Source organism: Zosterops lateralis, assembly GCF_965231275.1.
Source record: "Zosterops lateralis genome assembly, chromosome: Z".
Classification (NCBI taxonomy): Eukaryota; Metazoa; Chordata; class Aves; order Passeriformes; family Zosteropidae; genus Zosterops; species Zosterops lateralis.
The window spans coordinates 12650416-12673027 of NC_139800.1; positions in this window are offsets into that span (position 1 = coordinate 12650416).

Here is a 22612-nt window from a genome sequence, read left to right on the forward strand (position 1 = left end):
AAGGAAGAGAAACCTTGTACTATCAGAACATACTGCTCTGAGACACACACACAAATGCCCCATGAGCTGTGCTGAACAATTTCCCCACTCACATGGAAAAAATCAAGCAGTGGGAAACTGCAGACAAAGATTCATGACTTTGTTTCACAAAATAAGTCATTCAGAGAGAAAAATGCAACAGAACACCAAAGAGTGTGTCATAGAAAAGACTGTATTTAGTCAAATGTTGAAAAGAAGCATGGGCTTGGGCTGCCAACATACCTGAAAGTATTGCAGCCCATTACTGGTGCAGATATGCCAGAAGGGAGGGACACAACATTTACTGAATAACTGTGTGATGGGATTTGAGTTGGGATGTTTCTGTACCATATATTCACTCATGCAGCTTCTCTCAATGCAGGGAATCAACCTCTGCCATGACAGGGCATGATGCTCTATTTTTTTCTGAGTCTTTCTCAAAGCACCATGCAAAGCTGAATTAATTCCTCTATATAAACTATTTCTGAGACATCTCAGCCAGACACATTTTCCCTATGCAACAAGGGAAGGAAATGATTCTGGATGCTGAATTTCCATGTAATATTTTCCATAATATCACTGAGAAAGAGCCAAGTCCCTAAGCACATGCCCACATCACTGAGAAGCCCCAGCAGTGCAGGTCAGGGTCCCTGGCAGCAGCAGAGGGCTCAGCCCCACAGGTGGTGGCCCTGACACATGATCCATTACTACAGAGCTCTCTACTGGTGGGAAGCTCAATGCTGCAGAAAACTTTCAAGTGGTCACCCAGGCAGACCACCAAATTCTCTGGCTACTGCAGTTACCCCCCTCAGTCCTTGCCTCAGAGCAGAGTGGCAGGGAGCCCCTGAGGAGCTCTGCACTTGCTGTGAAGCAAGAAGAGCCTCCAATCTGATTGTAAAGAATGCAAAGCACTTTTGGATTCTTCTGGATGAATGACAAATAAATGACAACAGTGAAGTTATTAACTGGCTGACATAACTGGCTCATTCAGACTCCCAGCTCTGCTCAGTATCTGCATGACATCACCTCTGCTTGGGAGACAAAGTTTTTACTTATTGGTTGGCCAAATCTGAAAAATAATAATAATAATAATTAAAAAAAAAATCTGGCATGAAGAATGAGCAATGACAGCAGTCTGGGCAGGGCAGTTCACTGGCCAGCTTTGTCAGTTCAGGAGGTGACTTCAGCTGGAATTAGCAGAGGGAATACCGCCCAGAGACCAAGCTAAGCAAACAAGAGCGACCAGCGGGGAGGGCACCAGCCTTCCCTCCTGGGAGAGGGTTCACACAGGGCTGTGAAAAGTTTCTGTGCATGGAAATGGCTGACTGAACACCACACTGCCAGCTTCCACCATGGAAAGAAGCATGCATATGATCTCCCAAGCAAAGCCTTTCTCAGTGCAGGTTGGATTTCAAGTGAAGCACGGTGCAAAGGAGAATTGGTTTCTCACCAACTTCCCTAATTTCCATGTACAGCTGCATTATTGTGTTTACATTTCATATGACAGGCTGCTATATCACAGGGCTCAGGAGACGACAAAAACAAACTGTACACAAAGAGCATATAAGTGGCTAGGCTTCACAATGACAATCAGCAAAATAAAGGTAACTTAATAGTTTGAGGAAAGGGTGTTTCCTTTAAAACCTGTGCCATGAGTGCTCAGGCAACTCCCAGTGCTCACAGTCAGCAAGCACCAAGCACTTCTGCAAATCCTTCATCACACATAACAGACAAGTAGTGCTCACTGGCAGACACATTGGAGACACCCATGTGTCCAGGTGCAGGGTCCCCTGCAGGCAGATCTCTCCTGGGGGCAGCAGGCAGGGGTTCTGGAGGATTGGTGATGAGGCACCTGCTGTGCCCACAAGGTCAGCCCATCTGGAATGAGCCAAAAGCCCTTGTTATCCTGTCCAAGCCCCTCTTTTGGGCTACATAAGGAGATTGCCTGGGGTTGCCAGGGAAGAGAGACTGTGAAAAAAGCAAGAGAATCCTTTGGGCTCTGATAAGAGGCATCTAGGCACCTCACTCTATCCATGTCAGAAGGAATTAGGGGCCTAAGCTACTTTAGAAAGTTTGCACATACTCATTGGGTGAGGAATTCTGTCATTTCATGTTATTACCACATTCTTTTATATTCAGCAAAACAACCCAGTTTAAAAATAGGAAGCAGTTGCAGAGAGGCGAGGGGAACAGGATGAGTTTTCTCTTTGCTTTACACAGGAACTTGGCAGTGTTGTCTCTGCTGACTGCAGTGCTGCAGATCATTCCTGCATCCCCAACAGTCCTCTTCAACACTGAGAGAACCCTGTGCCATCACCTGCCTCTCTTGGGTGTGAAATGCAAGGAAGGATTTCTTTTCTGATATGCAATGTCATGTTCAGAAGATTGACTGGAATCCCAACAGGACAGCCTCCTTTTCCTTTCTATTACCTAATTTTGAAAGTATTGGTGGCTTCATTGCTGGTAGTGTATTGCCAATAGTGTTGTATCATACTCATGCTGAAACTTGATTCATTTTCATGCTACAGAAGTCTTGGCTAAACAAAGAAAAAAATCCTTGTTTGGATATATGCTGGATCTCTTATTTACCCTTCCTTGCTTACAAAGGTATTTTAATGGACAGGTGGAATAATTTGTTACTCAGAGCTAGACCTGGTTTCTAATTTTGATTCAAATATAGTATTTGACTTTTTCCAGATTAAAGATTTTTCCTTTTAAATCAATTTTTCTATTACTAAAAACTTTAAAGTAAACCACTCAACCAGATATTTTCACATTTTCAAAGATCTATAATGTGAACAAAGCTTGTCTGTTGTTTCCTAAATGGCCTCCTGGATTTGTGCCGGGGATTAAATGCATCAGATGACGTTGGACCATCTGTGCTGTTCTTTGCTATTACTTTATTCTGAAAAATAAATGAACAGAAGATGGCATTATGGTAGTTGCATCCGCCCATTAAAGGGCATGTGTTAAGCCAAAACCCAACATAATTCAACTATTAGCACCATTTTATAACATCTTCTTTCCCTGAAGAAAATATACAATATGCATTAATATTTCAATATTTTTATGTGATTTCTCAGCTTCTGTTTAGGCTTGGAAGATTTACAGTGGAGCACTTAAAATCTAAAATATGCTGACTGTCAGAGGCCTGACTTGACTCTGGCCTGAGAGGACAGTTACTTCTCTGGTATGCCTCTGTGCCCATTTAGAATGAGAATGAGACAACCTCTGAATACATATATAACCCCACTGTAATAAACAGAACACTGCATTACAGGTTATCTAGGTTATGTCTGCCTGGAGAAATAATTTCTATGTGATCATGCTCCAAATAATATGATTTTTTAATTCCAAAAAAATATTTTCTTCATGACTAATAGCAAATGCCCACCAGGTAAAACAGTGCAAAAGTGCAGTTATATCTTGGCAGAGCCTGGAGGCAGACCTCAGAGCAAACCCCTCTAAGTGTGGATGCTGAACCACTCTGACACATGAATACCTTCACCTGCCCTCAGCCAGGGCCATGTAATGCATAACATGTGCTGTGACCCTGAGCTGGGCACAGCTGCCTGGGGTGTGCCTGACATCACTGCCTCTGCACACTGCAGGAGGCTTGGGCTGCACTGGGGACTAGAACTCCAGGAAATCCTGACTCCTGTTCTCCCCTTAACTGCAGCCGCACTTGCAAAATATTTCCACCCAGCTTATAATTTAGGGCACAAATTTAAACTTGAGCAGCTTCTGCAGTGTCTTCCTCTTCTATCACAGATAACTTTTCAAACTCCCAACAGGAGTGGGCATCCCTTCATTCTCTGCACTTCTGCTTCATTCTCTGGGTTTTCTTGTGGACACTTGTCAAGAATGTTTTGCCCACAGAGATTTACCACTTGGCAGTGAGTGTCTTTGACATGATCAGTGTCTCTCCACTGAGGGAGAAAGCTTCTTGAGAAAGGCAAAGCTGTCTTTGGGGGCAGGAAGAGACTTCTTGCTTCTCTTCAACTCAGCAGCCAGCGTGGCTCCTCTGTGCTCTGCCCTCCCTGGGGACACTCCTCATGTTTGAGAAACTGGTCTATCTCCAGCAGAACTGACAACTACATATCTTTGGTCTTGTCTGACTAGGGCTTCAACTGATTGGTATTTAGTTTTGACTTGTCAGCAGACTGTATCTGTGATTAATGCTCCTTAAGAATGGCAATACTACAAGTTTTTTGCAAGTATGGTTTCTGTTTCTGTGTTATTTCTTGTGTCAAATTATGTCAAGTGATCTCTCCCAGGCTGCATCTTTTACACTGCAAGATGCTCTCTTACGTTTCAGGATCAAGAAGTTCCTGTCTCTTGACTTGTTATGCCCTTGAGACAGAGCAATATTCCATGTGTAAGCAGGAGAGCAACTTTGGAGATTCCTACTTTGCCCAGAAGTGACAGCACAGAGGTGAATCTTAACTGTGCTGACAGCTCTTTCCCATATGCATCAAGTCTTGCTGTGTTGTTTATTTCTGACAAGCTACAAACCACAGGCTTTCCACAGACTTCTACCTATCCTTATCCTCATTTTATATTTTGTTAAGCAAACCTGCTCTGCTGCAAATATTGCTCAGGACCCCGCAGAGATGCTTTTGTAGCCACACAGAATCCCTAATATCTTGGGTCTCCAGATGCTGAAAATATCAACACTTTAATGTGTTAATACCTTTCACATATTTTTGTTTTCCATTTTCATCAAAAATCATGTCCCCTACTAACAGAAGAGTAAGCAGAATTCAAAATTAACTTAAAAATTCAAGCCTTCTCATGTGTAATACATACAAATCATAGAATCACAGAAACATTATGCTTGGAAAAGACCTCCAAGATCATTGAGTCCAACCTTTGGCTGATAATCACCTTGTCAATTAGACCACAGCACTAAGTGCCCTATGTCCTGTCATTTCTTGAACACTTCCAGGGACGATGACTGCAGAACTTCTCCAATCAGACCATTCTAATGCCTCATCACTCTTTCGGTGAAAAGAATCTTTCCAATTCTGTCCAATCCAAACCTCCCCTGGTACAGCACTTCCTCTTATCCTGTCACTTGTTGCCTGAGAGAAGAGGCCAGTCTTCATCTTGCTACAATATCCTTTTAGGCTGCTGTAGAGATCAAGGCCTCCCCTGAAACTGCCCCTTGAAATCCATGGATATGACTTATATGTACATAATATAAGGATGTACATACATATTGCATATTATATACCATTTAGCATATATGTGTGTGTGTGTGTGTGTGTGTGTGTGTGTGTCGTTTACATATCATTACTACAAATAAATAATGCATTATGGTGAAACTATTCCAGGTAAAAAAAGAGCTTCATTCCTGCTCTGTTTCTCAGTAAAGAAAGGCAGGAGCCCTGCTTTGTCTGATGTTTGTACTCCCTATCTGATAGAGGCTGAGCTATGAGGCAACAGCAAGTGGGTTCATAGCACCCTGTACTGCTAAACTGAGCATTTTTCAGAGGTCAGCAACAATTACACATCACAGTGTTGCAGCCTGACTGAGAGTGATTTCAAGTTACCAAATCCCATAAAGGAAAGCTCTTTCATGTGGAAGAGGCTGAACAACTGGCTGAGCAGCTTTGAAATTTGCTCCCAAGTGCCACTGCCCTTCCCTGAGATGAAATAGGCCATTTGGAGGTTAGATGTTTGATCTGTGATAACTGCCTAGACCTCCCCTGTAGCAGACAGAGACCTTGGAGAACAGGTAACTGAAAGCTGCAGATATGAAAATGGGGGTGTGAATCATATATCTGAGCCCTTGTACATTTTTTTCAGTGTCCCTTAATGGTGTTTCTATATTTCTCACATTCATTTGTCTCTGTCCTTGTATTTGTCCTCTTCTTCCATTTTGCTCTTTCTCATTTGTGTTCCTCCTGACACTTTCTATTTCACTTTATTCATGTTGCCTTGTGACCCCTCTTCCAGAAACCACAATTTTAGCTTGCTATGCTCTTTGCCACCAAGCTGAATTTCAGTACTTGCCCCTGGCTGGCACCACTAAACCTCCACTACAGCTTGTCTTCCTTACACATGCCTGCACAGTATTCTCACTTTAGAAATACCCATGGACTTTTTAAAGACAAATCGCACACTGTATTAGCCCTGAGTGTAATAGGGAAAATGGAGCTGCACAGCCAAGATTTCATGAGTTCTGTAATATTGCTGATATTTTTGCCCCAAAGAGACAAACACTGTCAGCAAGTTTCCTCTGCCAGAGCTCAGAACAGATTCAAATAATCTCAAAACCTCATTAAATGAAGGCAGCATATATGTCTCTGCAAGGAATGGGAAAGAAAGCATTTAAAACCTGTAGCTTCACACCCCAGGGACAGAAGCTAGACACGCAACCCTTCCATTTGACTAATGCATAGTACAAAGCGTCGATGCATAAACATTTTCAAATGAGAGACAGTGCCAAAGCCTCAGAAGAAAGCAGCAGACTGCAAGCTGCAATTGTGTGAGCTGCAGATTCAGTTAGCTTATTCAAACTGCCAGCTCTGAGGTGTGTTTTACCCATCTCTCTCCCTTGCACCTTCGCATAATCTCTGGATTTCTATAGCAGTGGTGCATCCTAATCAGACCCTTTTATCGTGCTTCATGGTTCCAGCAAAATCATGCATAGTTTGGGTATGTACACAGACTCTGCACCATTGTCTTCAGCCCCTGAGAAGAGGGAAACCCCACTGGCTGGGCTCAGCAAAGGTTATGATGGAATTATGAGCTGTGTAGTGTTATCTGTCATTACACTCATGCAAGACAACACCTGTCATGTCCTAGAGGGCACTTCCATTAGCAGGAAAGTCAAAGATCTGAGGTGAAAAGAGTGCAACAGAGAGGTTCATCCTTATGCACTGCCCCTCCAAGCAAGCAGACCCAATAGAGGAGCCACAAGTCCCTGGGAAACCCACCGAGCAGACCAGTCCCACAGAAATCACAGACACATTCCCTCACACACACACTGGAGACCCTGACACCAGAGGCACACCAGAGGGGATAGGGGCTGATAATGTAGCCAACTCTCATGCATCTTGTAATGGTCAATGTTTATTTTAAAGTTCCTGGAGTCATAGTTTCATAGAGCTAGGAATAACATCTTCCTGAGAGCTGATGCTTAGCCATTATCCACTGTTTCCCTGAATCAATTCCACTGGTGTGCCTTTTCTTCTATGTTCCTCAGCTTTCCCACAGCAATTCTGCCTTTTGTCAGATTATCAAGCCCTGCAACAAACTGCCCAGGGAAGCGGATGACTCACCATCCCTGGAGGTATTTAAAAGACAAGTAGATGTGGGGATATGGGATGTGATTTAGTGGTGGACTTCATAGGGCTGGGTTAAAGATTGGCCTTGATGATCTTAACAGTCTCTTCCAACTTAAAGAATTCTATGATTCCATGACTAAAGTACATATTGTCCAGACAGATCCACATTGCCAGTCAATCCCTCTTATCTGCATGCATGATCTCTCACTGTGTTACCTACTACAGTCTCATCAACATGATAATTGTCACAGGAAATGGACCCTGTTGGCTGACATTAATTGCACTGCCCTCAATTTCTGACTGTTCCCCACATCTGCTTTCTGGTGCCTGGCCTTTGTCTGTGTGTGATGATGTGGGAACCATAGCATATATTTAAGATAAAATAAATATTTGGTCCTTGTAGTTTCAAGGCAAAAGCTAAAACCCCAAAATCTTATTTAAAATCCTGTGGTGTATAACTCAGTATAATCTTATGGCTTTTTAGTTGCTTTTGAGAATTTCTGGGGCCTGCTTTCATGAACCATCAGTAAAGTTCTGGGGCTGAACAGTGGGAGTGGCCAGTGAATGGCTGGGGAATGGCCCAAAAGAGCAACTTGGGGAAGGTTTCTGAGCTGTCCTCAGCCCTAGCTGTGGTGGCTCCCTGTCTGCCTGGTAGGGTCAAAGCTAGGGAAATAGTTTAAAACCTAGTTAAATAATAGCTAAACCTCTGACAGGAGTTCAAACACAGCTTGCAGGACTTGATGTGCAGCTGTATGGCACTACAGCAGAGAGGAGGGACCACAACACCTCAGCCCTGCTGCTGCTGCCCCATCCCCATCACTGTGGGCAGCACCAGCCAGCAGCCACAGTCCTCTGAACCTCTCCCCACAAACTCCTGCTGGCCAGCTTCTCCTAGTTAACTGCATTCACACTGTGTGCAAATTCCCAGGTTAGTGAATAAATATATATATATATATATATATATATATATATATATATATATATATATATATATGAGCTTTCTGCTGATTACCAGGGCTGGGAATGTGCATAAAGTGACTGAACTGAAATTCTCTGCTACAGAAAGAGTGGCTGCCTCTTCTGCAGTGGTGACCAAAGGGTGAGCAGGATCTGGGCACCAGTAACAGCTGGGATCATGCCTGAGTGTAGGACCTTTTTCAGCCTCCAGACCTCTCATGCCTTATGGACTCGCTGAACACCTGCAACGAAAGCAGAGTTAGGAGAACTGAGAATATCTGAGACTGATCCTAGATGTGTGAACATACAGACTCCCCAAGTTAATGCTATCAGCTTCAGGGAGTGAAATTTGTAATACCTCACATACGATTGCTGCATATGGAAACTCCAAAAAAGAGAAGCAACTGTCAGGGGGAAAGTGCTTTCCCTGGGGAGGCTCCTGGCATACAGGAATGCACCATAAGGGAGAATTCACAGGAAACTTGGTCAGAACCGGAATCTCCTGTTAAACTTAAATGTGTGTCAGTTCCTGTTTAAACAAAATGTATAGTCTCCAACTAGCCACAGTGGTTAGTTAATCTCTCTGTTTTGTTACCACTCAAAACCCTGAGCAAGCTTGGACTTCTGTGGTATCTGTGGTACAGGGACAGGACAAGGCTAAAATAATCTAAAGACAAACAGAAGATAAGATGAGAAAAGGAGGCAAAAATGAAAGGTTAAAAATTTTGCAACAGGTCATTGAGCCACAGTGCAACCAAGTGTAGACAACAGTGCATGTAATATCCGGTCCAGTGTCTGTTTCCCATTAGTTTAGCAAGCTCCTGAAAGAGAGCACAACTACTGTATCACCCACAAAGAAGTTGGATTAAAAAAAATATGCATCTGTACAACCTGTAAGATTTTTTATTATACAAAAAGACCAATTTGTGTAAACATTTAAAAAGCTTGGATACCCCAAAGAGACCATCTTTCAAGGTTGTTTGAGATTTCCTGAAATTCATCAGAAATCTGTTCAGTGTCAGAAGCTGGTCAATGAGAACAAGTGGTACTGCTCTGGAGTCAAGCAAAGTAACTCAGAAACAGACTCCTTCCACAGAGACAATTCAAGAGGACAGTTTTTTCTTTGTCAAATTGCTTTTAGAGACTGTGATGGTTTAAGTTCGTAACCAGGAAGAAGCACCAATTCATGCAGTGGTTTCACGTTTGTCAATTTCTGTTTCCAAAAATTAGTGTAGTGGTTAAAGTGGTTATTCCTCTGATTTTTAACCTGTGTAGCCCAGAGGCGTATCCCATATTTAACTGGTCAATCAAGCTGTCAACATTTTGCTACAAGTTCCTTAGAAAAAAATCAATTCTGTGCTAAATCAGCAGAGACAAACCTCCAGATTTCGAAAACCATCTCAGACTCACTCCCAATACTGGGGTGAGAAATTTCTCAAGAAATCTGAGAAATACTGATGCAAACATTTGTACAGTGAAAATCCTATGAAACTGCAGATTTATGGGAAGAAGATCACAGCAAGAAGACATTAATATCCCTCCTCAGATGCTGTCTCTTGTTCCATTCATCATCATCTGGCTTCAATATACAATGTTTTTATATGTTGTCTTTCTTGCTTGCTTTTCAACTACAAATCAATCAGCAAAAAACTTTCCTGCAGTTGTTATTCTCCTTTTATATCAATAACCTCTGTATGAAACTTTCCCCCTTTTATAAGCTGTAGAGTTAAAAAATAAAAGAAAAATTAATTGAGGTGAAATCTTTATGAAGTGAATTAATGTATGTAAAATTTCCCATTGAGGCCTACAACTCTGAGAGAGAGCTAAGTCTGGTTGCTCTCAAGTGCAAAACTTGCAAAACCTGTCTTACTCATGTAACTTTCCAGATGGTTCGTGTTGCAAAATAAGTAGGGAGAATTGCTTCTGTAGCCTCATGCAATACTTTTAGAGAAATGCAAGGACAAAGGAGAGAAATATCAGATGTCTGTACAGGAAAATGCTTGCTTAAAATTCAGCTTCTTTTCTTGCAGGATTTGGATAATGCTAAATTCCCTATGCTCCCTCAAGCAAGAGGCTGCACTTTTGCAAATGACACTGAGCCCAGTGAGCAGAAGTCCCATCAGTGGGAGAGCAGAGTACACTTGGGGTGTGTGTAAGGCTGCCACACTGGTGTCAGGGAGATGAAGGACTGAAATGAAGAGGGAAAAATAAACCAACAGTCATCATTAGAACACTTCATAAAATAGATGTTTCCATTCTGTCAGCAGAAGCAAGGCAGATCCATTCTACACCCCTGGCTAGTTTTGTTCTCCACACTTGACATACAGTGTCATTTTCTTGGCTCCTGACCAGCCCATTCAGGGCTTTGAAGGTGCTTAAACTCACAAGAAAAATCAACAGCTATTCGCCCAACATTGTTCTTACCCACACTGCTGTATAATGTTTCCATGAAATTAAGTTTCTTTATTACTGTTCATGACATTCCTGATTTTTTAGTATTTAGACAAATCTTTCAATGCAAGAGTCTTAGGTGGGAAAAAAAAGGCAAAACCAACTTTTACATTTTACAGTTCCACTCATTCTGAGCTGAATTAGCTATAAGCACCCTTTGCCCAAACTGCTTGGTTTTGCAAGAGTTTCTTGAATAGAAGAGGCCACTCTGAGCTTCTAGGACTTTTGCAATGTTCCATGTCTATAGATGTACATTAAGCTTCTTCAGTTTGTTGCTATGGAAATCCAATCTCTTCAAGTCCATTGGGACATGAGCAGGAATTGACAGGTATTTTAATACATGTCATTAAAAAAGGCTCTGCAACCACAAACCGAGTATTTCAAGACCACTACAATGCTTTCCATATGGGAAAGCAGATGTACAGAGAAGTGGTAGATAAGTACTCTGACCACAGAAATGTGAGCAAGGGCCTGCACTCTCTGAACACCAGTCTAGTGCACTCTGCATGGGACTAAGACACTTCTTCATACTGCATGACTCTAAAATAACCTTGAATCAGTGATATTTCTCATACCAGAAAATGAGTTTGTATTTTATTATGGACAAGGTTATTAATAACTAAATGACAAAGCACCCAGAAGGCAGAGCCATTGGTCTCTGTGCCAGATGCCAGACACATGTTACAAGAACACTCAAGTGACTGATCCCCACGGGGTCTCTGTGCCCATTCAGTGATGGGGAAGGACACTAGCTGTGAAATGAATGGCTGTATTACATCTCACTGCTGACACAGTGTGCTGCCCTGTGGTGCAGAGGTGTCCCCAGCACAGTGTCCAAGTGCTGCTCTGACAACAGGCTCACCCCCTCCCTCTCTGCTGTGCTGCTCACACATTCTCTCCACACACAGGTGTGGAGTCACTCCCCACTTGCTGCAGTGTGAGAAAGGGGTGGGTCTCTTCCTCTGGCTGGTCTACCACAGCACAGTGAGGTGCAGATGCAGTGGCAGCTCCACTGCCCTGAGCTCCCACAGCATCTTCTGTGGCCTCCTGGAAGCTGGACTCAGATGTCTCAGGAAACAGAAAGAAAGATGAACCTACAGAGAGCGTCCACATGTTTTAAGTGGTTTTCCTAGCAATTAAAATGCTGCAGCATGATCATGGAGAAAATCCAGATCTCCAGGGCAATATTTAAATCACACTTACCATGAGGCTGTCTCTTCTCTCCTGCACCTTTTGTCCTGCCTGTTGCAATCTTTCAGAGGTGGTGGGTCTTATGGGATGGTGGAAGCAGGCCCTTTTGGCTTTATCTCCCAACAGGGTTCTTTACCCACTGGGTATCTCCAGCCACCAGAACTCTGTACCTTCTTTCCAGCACTGCCTTTCCCTTCATGCCTAGCCTTTTTACAGAAGAGTTCTCAAAAATAATTAGGATTGTTAGGTCTGTGTCCCTTTCCCTGAACTTCCTAAAGGCCTAAGCACCTTTATTTCTGAACTGTAGTAGGCTTGACTCTAGCATAGAGTGGCAGTAAATGCACTCTTTCCAAAATCTTTCCCATGGCAGCAGCTGTAATTAGCACTATTCAACCACTATCCAACATCTGCACTGAACGAGGGTGGGACTATACCACAAAATAGCAGTGCTCAGACACTACCATTGCACACAGGATGGGGGCTGAATTACAGTTCTGTTGATGTTTCTTGGCATTTGAGTGTTCAACTGAAAATTCAACAACTCTCACAGATTTTCTGTCATAATGCATGCACACACTGAGGTTTCAGGAACCATATATAGGAATTTGAAGTCTTTCACCCATCAGAATGGATGCAGGAGCTCTGCCAATGCCCATAAGCAGTGGGATTTCTAAAGCCATCCTTGCTTTGAAATTAATCAGACAATGTACACTGCTCACCCATTATCACCCTGTAATTACTCAGTCAGAAAGGTTTAGTCTGAGGTGATCTTGCCTAACCATGTTCTCCTGTTGCCTTTAAATGCTGCACTTTCTGCTTCATTCTTACTACTGCTGTCACAGCATCGCTGGGCTTTGCCAGAGATTAGGGTTTCATTGTCCAGGACACTGTTCTGCCACTGAGAAGAGAGTGTCTGCCACTAAGCACTTAAGTCTAAATTGACTGGACAGATAGAGGGGTCCAGAAAGGGTGTGCTGCTGTCTCCCTTCAGTAGAAGAAGGAAATGTAAGCATAGACACATAGATATTGCCATAAAATCACATTGGAGGTCTCTAAGAGAAACAGATTTGTATCCCCAGCTTTTCTTTCAATATTTCAGCATGAGACCATCCTTTTCCTTGTTTGCTCTCAGTCTAGAAACAATGCTTCAGGGAACTTTTTTTTTTTTTTTTTTTTTTTTTTTGCAGTGTGGAGTTCCTTTTTTTTTTTTTTTTTTTTTTTTTTTTTTTTTTTTTTTTTTTTTTTTCCTATTTCCAAAAATACAGTTGCTACATGTGATTTAATACTGAGTTTTGAAAACAGGCTTGTACTGCTGTCCTGTTAAAACACCTTTCTGGCATGTTTTTGATTCTTGCATGCTTGTGCTTGTCACCTTTAACATAAAACATGCAGAGCTCTCAAACATGATGTGAAGAGCTCAGCTACAGCCTCTGCAGAGATCTCTGAAGGGATCAGGCTGACCCTGAGACACTGCTCTGATTATTTTGATTGCCTAGAGGTCTCCATCAACCTACAGGGAACAGGCCACAGCGGTTTTGGGTTTTTTCCACTCTAAATAGCTGTTTGAACTGCAGAGAACCAAAATAATTAGGTTGGAAATAACTATTAATAAAGAAGCATGATTTTTACTTAGAAAAGAAAAATATTTAAGAAAAGCTTATAAATTGCTGGTTACCGCATTTATTGGAAGAGATACTAGCCCCTCTCCCCTATCCACATAAAAGTTATCTTCAAAAAGGCATGACATTACTGCCAAAAAAGGAAATGCATGTTTTCATTTGTGTGGTTGCAGCACAGCTGTAGGCTGTACTCTACTTTGTGAACCGAAAACCAGATCTGGTGCATGGCTTGAAATGTCATGAAGAGATTCACATTCAAACACACTAAAAACTTTACAGATTCTCAGGATGTAAAAGGATTATCAGATTATGTATGGATTGGCAGACCTTGGTATTTTATCATGAGTCCAATGGTACATAATGATTTTATTTCTGAAAGTCCCTGATGCCAAATCTTGTAAACAGATAAAGGTTTAAGCTTTCATTGCGAACAAAAAGAGATTTTTCTCCTATTTCTGTTGGGGGAAAACATTACCTTAACTGCTTTTAATGATACCTACAATATAACTAAAAAATCCCACCTTTGAATTTCCTTCTTAAGACAATCTACTGATACATTGGACACTTACTCCTGGCTTTAAATTGACTGTGTTTAGAAACTCTGCAAACAACTTAGGATACAAATGCACAAAAACAATGACAAAACAGAAAACATATGGAGAAAATGTTTCACCAGTTGGTGTGCTGAGAAGCTGCAATTCTTGTCAAAGTGTCATGTGTTTATAGACCTGCCAGTGGCATTACATTTGAACTGCTTGACTCGAGTTAGAAACAGCTTCCCTTTCTCCCCTGACAAGATATGGTCTTTTTGGGCTGAGAATGCACACATCCTTCCTCCTCTTTCCTGCCCAGTGAGCCAGGTGCATGAGGAAGCATAAAAGATTTGTGGAGTTCACTGGGGGCTAAGAAGGCTGAGGACCACTGCATTGCAGATGCTCACAGTCACTCATCGATCTGATCCATATGGCATTCTGTGTCCTGGGCCATGAGACATTCTTCTGCCTCCTGTTAACCACAGGCAGGAATAATCTCTGTAGTACGCACTTGCCATTTGTCTTCTCTTTAGCCTTCCACGGAGGAGCCCATCAAAACCTTTACTATGTCCTTACAGGAAGAGTTGTCCCCTTTAACCCTTCCACTGGTTGAGAGCAAGCTGCTCTCAAATGACCCAACCTAATGCTGTCAAAATCCTCATGGTTCATACTCCTTGTTTACACTGATGGAAAGGTTATGCTGGAGACTATTGTGCCATATGTGTACACTGTCTACACAGCAGCAACTTGCAAAACACAATTGCACTGTTTAAGTGTGTTATATAATTAGGGCAAGCAGGGATCTGGCCCTGCGTGCTGTTACAGTGCTGTCCTGTTCATCACTTCTGAGATCTATAGCACCAGGGAACATGATACCACCAGCCTGTAGTTTTCAAACTTAAACAAAGTATTTTGTTGGATTGGTGACCAAACTAATTTTTATGACATGTCATTTCTGTAAGGACATTGCTTTATTTCGCAGAAGGGTTTCCCATAGATAATGGTTGTTAGCTGGCTGAGTTGGAATCTGGCAAGATTAAGGAAATCTAAACTGACAGCTGGTTTTGTGCAAGGAAGCATAATGTGGCTGTTGTTACAGGAGGCAATGTGGGATGCTTGTGCACAAATGCATGACAAGAGGGCTTGCTCTTAGCTGTATATGTAAGTGCAGCTTAGCAGTTAAAGCAGCACATAAGGGCTAAATGCCTTGCAGAGAAAACTTCATGTGACTTTTTCATTACACAATTTGTGGTTGTGAATATGATTATGTTTTTACTTTCACTATAGTTGTCAGAAACAGATGTTTGAACTCTGGTCAAAATAAAAAGGAGCCACATTGCCAATTACCTTAAAGAGAAGCCAAGTCAGCTCACCACTAAAGAGTGAGGATTGTAGCTAAAGGAACAGATTGCCTCTGCAGATAACAGCCTAGCTTGTAGTTCTGCACGACTGAGACAGCAGAACTGATGTGTCCTATCAGAAACAGCACCTCAGATGCTGACATTTCATTTGCCAGTTCCCAGGTTTTATTTTCTCCAAGCAAACTGCCCCATAACTGCTAAGCACAGACATTTGAAAACAAACACAGTTTCAATGGGACTGCACAGCTCAGTGCTCAGAGGCAGCACTGCCACTTCTGCTGAGCTCTACAGGCACTGGGGCAGCTACTGGTGCTGAAGGTGCCTATCTGGAAACGCAAAGCATTTCTCAGGTTTTTTTCAGTCAGAAGAGATTTTAACGTATGAACTCAGCTCACAGCAGAAAAGTATTAGAAACTGCTTTATTACAGGTCTGTGTAAAATCAAAGGCTGTGCTTTGACATGTTTTGCACAAGTTTGACACTAATACAGCTATGATGAATATGCCAAAGTAACATTTAATTTCCATCAGTCCCAGTGAGGCCTGGAACTTACAATGTTCTCAGTACAATGCTAATGATGTTTTGGTGACATTGACGTAACTGAGGCACAAATGTACTCACATGGGACTGACATTATTTTGCCAGTACTGGCTAAAACAAAAATGGGAAAAGTTGGAAACCATGAAAGCAGAGACACATGATAAAGCCATGCTAGTGATACATACTGAAGCCACCAGAGTTGGTGTGTGGCATAAAACACAGTGAAGCAGAGCAGGGCAGAGAAACAATCAGGTGCTCATCTGCCCATGAATGCTACAAATCTGGAGTGCATCTTGCCCGTACTCTGGCATGTGGAAGTTGCCTGGCTGAGCGAACAAGTCTGAAAGGCACACAGAGCATTCAGGGGAGACTGAAGCCCAAGTGGCCTCAGGGTGTATTTTGGACTTCTGCAGCTTCCAAGACCCAGAGCAGATTGTCCTGGAAATAAGGCCGTTCCAGAGAGCATGGAGTGTCAGGCAGACCCTGCTGGGCTTGTGCAAATGAAGGACAGAATGCTGGTATCATGAAATATGAGATTTTCCTTCCCACACAAATGAGAAGAAATTGCAGCAGGGTTCCCCCAATGTACCCTTGTAAACCAAAGTCAGATGTCCCACAAAGCTGCTGACCCAGGAGGTGTAACCTCAGGACTTCCACATTTGGCCATTCTGGGAAAATGGTTTGCTTACAGAATGGGAACATGGGGCTAATTACCTCCCACCTCATCCTGCAGCCTCAGCATTAGAGGCAACTCTATTCCCCCTCAGCCATATTCTGCAACAAGATCCTTTCCCTTCACAATTCTGTGAGTCAATGGTATATGAGATACCTTGGCTGCGAAGTTGCAGGTTGATATTGCTGTTTGGAATAGAAATATGACACGGATTACTTTCACATTAGCCTAACATAAACTTTGGAGAAAGGAAGATTGTAATAAACAAGAAAAATAAGTTTAAAAAAGAAGATTCAAATCTGTTTGAAACGTATCTCCTAATGTCATGCAGATCCTTCAAAGTCATATTTTCTTCCTCAGCAGTTTGTAAATCCCTTGCTTAAAATTTACTTCATATGTTGAACTTGTTGGAAAATAAGTTCTGGTCTTCTCCCATGAAAAGTTTCCTTCTGAACTGCTGTATTTTATTAGTTCACTTCCACTAACTCAAGTCACCATCTGACCACAATTAATCCAGCTATTTTGCATATACACTTTATCTTGTTTTCTTTACTGTTTTTGACAGTAAAATGTGTGTGGATTAATAAAACACAAATATGTTCTCTTTTCACTGAAGTAAGGGTCAAGCCAGCAAACCTCTGACCTGGATATTTTACTCTGAATGAAGAAAGTGTGCTAAAAGCTTATTTAAATGATACAGCTGCTACAGAAGTGATACAGCTGCTGGAGACTATAATTAGAGAATAACTTGCTACTTTCAACACAAAATCTTACTGATATTTTCACAACTAAGTTTTTGCAAAGCATATTTGAGCATGGGTCACGGAAAATTAGAGAGCTACTTCTTGCTTTCTAATGCAGTCGAGAAACCATCCCGACTTGCCACAAATGTAAACAAACACCAGGAATTCATGTGGAAGCTGGGAGGATACATCATCCAGTTTTATTTCCTGAATAAACTGCCTGTGTGAGAACCAGGATATAACTTTAAGGAGGGCAGCAATTCTCCGCTTCATGGGCCTGACTGAACACATTTTAATGAGAAAATGCCAGTTCACTGGAACTGATTAATTCCACATGTTTTCTTGTTTCCTGTTCGTTATGTTTACCTTTGGGCGTTCCCACCCAGGCTCCTTCTGGAAAAAAGAGACACAGCATCAAACAAAAGATGCTCATGTGGCATCCAAAGGCCCGTGCTGGGGCACCGTGCTGGGTGTCACAGGACCCTCCTCGAGGACCTGCAGAGCCCAGGGGTGTGTGCTGATTGTCAGCCCCAAGGCTGCACCACGCTGTCCCCTGCACACTGCCAGCAGAAACAGACATTTTGAAAACTGCCTGCTTTCCACCTACACCCCCTGATATGCTGCTGTTCCAGCAGGCAGACACTTCTGATTGTACAAGCATCCTTTAGTCTCTAATTTCTCTGGACTGACCTCTGAATCCTGAGGCTCAATTTGCTGCTTTATTTGATTACAGATCCTGCTGGGTTCAAGTATTTCCTCCCACTGCAATTACAGACCAGGATCAAGTTTATTCTCCATTTTCTCTCCAATATACAAAAGCTGTACAAGACTTTTGAAGCTTCTATGGCTGGATCTCATCCTCAGTGTGAAAAGTCTGCATTTAAATAAATTTACTTTTAGTATCTTGTAAATTAGGGATATAAAATATGAAAAACATAGACAAATTAACACACTACTTCTTTTTAAGACTCTCATTGCAGCTTCTATCAGTGTATCATTCAGACACATAGCAAGAGAGCTCAGCTATGATAATATATGATATTTATGTAATTGGGTATCTATTTTATGATCTGTTTTATGAGTACATCTAAATGAACGTTCAGTCAAACTCTAGAAGAAAAGAAAGCTCTACATATTACTTTTTATTTACCTAGGAATTAACAGTCAAAAATTAGGAACAAAAAAATCTTTTAACAGTGAAAATGCTGTACAAGATTGGCTAACAAAATTTAAACCACAAAACTTCAACACAGAAAGAATTTGGCTAAAACTTGAAATTTAACAGGTATTGGAAGGAATAGCTTATAATGTAAGCAATTCAGAGAGAGGGTATTCCTCTCATGTTGAAAACAGCTGCCCAGAATATTGTTCTGTACCTTTTAAATGAATTTTCTTAGGAATTATGGTGTCCTTCTGCTTTTGTGCACAGCATGGTTAAATGAGGTGAGAGATTCTGGAGAAAACTGTTCAATATAAGGAAGGTAGCAATAAGGGAATATTCCTAAACAGCAAAAGAATGGTGGGAAAGATGGAAAGAGCCTTGCATATGTGACAGATTAATGTCTGAAGAAGCAGCCTGTCCACCTAAAAATGGTGAACCATCAACCAAATGTTGCGTTATTGGAGAATCAGCCTTGAAGCTTTCTGAATCCCTCAGACACACAGAACAGGGTGGTTTCCTGAAGTGTCAGAAAATGCGACATTCTTCTACTAACCTACTGCACGACCCTGGAGAAGTTACTTCACCTCTCTGGAAAGATTTTGGAGGCTCCCCACGGCAGAGACTGCCACTGTTTGTTTGTGGGGGCTCAGCTGAGATCGGCCGAGATCTCCGCGTTCCCCTGGACATGAAGCAGAGCTCTAACCCCTCCTCGGCCCTCAGGGGGACAGAGGGGTCCCTGGGCCGGCGGGGCGCGGTGTTTTCAGCCAGACGGGGCAGCTCCGGCTCCGCAGCCCCAAAAAGCCTGTGGGGCCCAGCGGGGCTCGGGGGAGTTCGGGGGTGTTCGGCTGGGCTCGGAGGGGCTCGGCGGGGCTCGGGGGGATTCGGAGGGGCTCGGAGGAGCTCGGGGGGGGGCTCGGCAGGGCTCGGGGGAGTTCGGCGGGGCTCGAAGGGATTCGGAGCGGCTCGGGGGGGGCTCGGCGGGGCTCGGCAGGGCTCGGGGGGGTTCGGCGGGGCTCGAAGGGATTCGGAGCGGCTCGGGGGGGGCTCGGCGGGGCTCGGCGGGGCTCGGGGGGGTTCGGAGGGGCTCGGCGGGGCCCTGCGCTGGGACGGCCTGACCTCTGCTGGTGACAGCCGGCGCCCGCTCCGCTGCTCCCGCGGGGAAAAGGGAGGAAACAGGAAAGGGTGTGTTAACCCTGGTGTGGTTTCTGCCTAAATTCTGGCCACTGGCCTAATCTCTTCGTACTTTCCCAGGAGAGTAGCGTGTGGGGCACTGAAACGGCCGTGAGGTGCTTCCGTGGGCATCCAGCAGCTCCTGAGGTTGTTTTTCCAGGGATTAATTATTTCAAATGCATGACTTGGCAGAGGTATCCCTTTTCTGTTGCAGGGAGTTTTGTCAAACTTTAAATGCTGAGGTGAAGTTTTCCATGGTATGGACTTGATCTCACCCCGGGCCATTTTTACTCCTGAAGTCTCGGTCTGAGGGAAGTGGGTTTGAGTGTGTCCAGATGTAACTGTGCTGTTCCTGACATGTTCTCCTACAGTGTTTAAACCCTGGGAACTGAAGGAGCATCACTTGAGTTTTTGATGAGGTGAGGTAGAAATGCTTTGTGTGAAGCCTGTGACCTTTTGGCAAAGGTGCAGACCTTTCAAATCTACAGTTTCCTTGTGCGTGGTAGTTCCAAACACATCTTGGCACTTTTTACTGGAGATTTTGCTCTACCATGCACGATCTAGCTTGAAGCTCTACACACTTTTACTTGTGGTCTTAACCATGCCTATCCTAGGTTATGTCAGGTCTCCCAAATCCCACTTTGGGAACTGGTGACAGGATTAAGGGCTGGATACAGAAACTGGCTAGGTAAGGAGGAAAGTTGGAGACAAGGGAAGAGTAACAACACAGGAGGTCATGCTGGGGAGGAACAGCACATCCTCTTGTCCTTTCCAGGTCAGGGCAAAAGCTAGATCTGTTCTTTACACACATCCATCCTTGTAGTCAGCTTTTGGTCCCTGGTCAGTGCCTTTCCTGCAGAACCTGCTCTACACTGAGCCAGCTGCGAGGAAAGACTGTCTCTAGAGGCTGGGAAGGCCTGGCTGCGGTGAAAATAGCTGTGTACCAAAACCAAGCTGAGGCAGGGAGTGATAGCCAGTATGGCAGAGTAATCACAGCTGCACTGACACTGCTGCTGGTACTCTGAGCACTGCATAAAGATGCACACAAGGAGAAGGCAAGAAGTGCCCCAAAACTGGAACTCCACAGTTTGGTCAAACTTTGTTCCAGCATGTGAGTGATATGCCTGCAACTCTCTTCCTCCTTCGAAACTTGGAGAGTTCACCTCAGCAAGTTGAGAAGGGGTATGGAGCTGTACAACAAAAATCTCTTTGTACTTTATTTAAAAATGGAGATCTATCAAAGATATCAGCTTGGCTTTTACGTCTGCTGTAATATATTTTGGATTTGAGATTAATGAAAAATATTTGTGATAAGATTTCAGTGATACACAAAGGAAAGCATAGTTTGTCCTGACCTCCTTTAGGATAAAAGGACCTATATCCAGCTGAATGGCCCTTTTTCTTTGATGGTAAACCAAGTGAATAGCCCAATACATATACATGATTTATGTAGAGAGTTCATATTTAAGAAAAGTGTAGGGTAATGAGAATTCCCCATACATAGAGATCAAAGTTAATACACTGGACAAAAGAATAAAGGAAATGATCCCTATCTTCTGTTCAGTCAAGTCACTAAATTCAAGTGTGTAATTGTGTCAGCAGTGTTTGATTTGAGGACTTCATTATTAAGAAGTGAATGCTCAACATCAGTAGATATTGGTATAATGAATCTTGCTGCTTTCAGAAGTCTACATCCTACAGATCTTCTGTATGTTACCTGTATTCCTAAACTGTCCTTTAGGGGCAAAGCCAACAAAATGAAACCAGATGAAAACCAAGCTCACAAGAAGAAAGTATTTCTAGTTTAAAATAAGCACCTTTCTGTACAGCAGGGATATGCAATGTATATGCATCTGTGTGCATTGCAATGTGCAGTGCATGCTCAAGAAGTGTGCCAAGGAAGACATATACAAAAACATCATAAAGGACTGACCTATTGTTTACCCCCAAACTGATAACCTGGCTGAATTTTCTTTCTGGAAAAGCCCATAAACTTAGAAAAGTGAGTATGTTTTCATTGCCTAAAAGGCACAAACCAACATCCTGAGGAATTAATCCTTGCCTTGTGTTTATTACTGAACAGAAGAACTAATTGTTCTATAAGGCCTATACAAAACTACATATTCAAGAAATTCTCTACTTGTGGAAGCCCAGTTACCATGTTTGCATATACAAATAAGCACACTGTTTGCCAAACACTTGCATGTCTCAAATTTAATAAACAAATCTTCACTCAAAATTAATTCAATGTTGTCATGAGGATGCTTGCCATGTCCTTCGTGAGTCTCTGCCTTTCATGTTGAAAATGTAGTTTAAAATGTCCTTAAAAAATGGTGCTTAAACTCCACATGAGAAAGCACAATTGGGCCCTTGACATTATTTAGATCATAAGAAGGGTTCAATGCCGGGAGAAATCTTTATAATATTTTACTGCATATGGAAAATGCTTGTAGCCCAGTGAGGGCTGTGTGTGACATGATTCCCAGAAATTAAATACCCCAGAGAGAAAGTTATACAATTAATCATCAACTTTTGCATTGCCACTCAGCAAGATTTTTGTTTTTTCATGCCAAGAGACTGAAGAGAGAGAAAACAGATCTTGAAGAGACTATATCCAGCCATGCTTGCTTTATTTGGCTTTGAGTTTGCCTGCACTCAATAATTATTGAACATCTGGTTTCTTTGTTAATCAGAGAAAGCATGTTTTATTCCCTTGACTTTTTAATAAGAAACATGAATTTATTGCAGTCCCCCATATGAGAATCCACTGCAACAGTAACAGTCTGCAGGAACTAAACATGACATCATGCTGTTTGTGATATGCCTGTGTATGTGTGTGTGTGGGATGCTCACAATAGTTATTATTTTCCCATAGGATTGAAACCACATGCAGGAACACC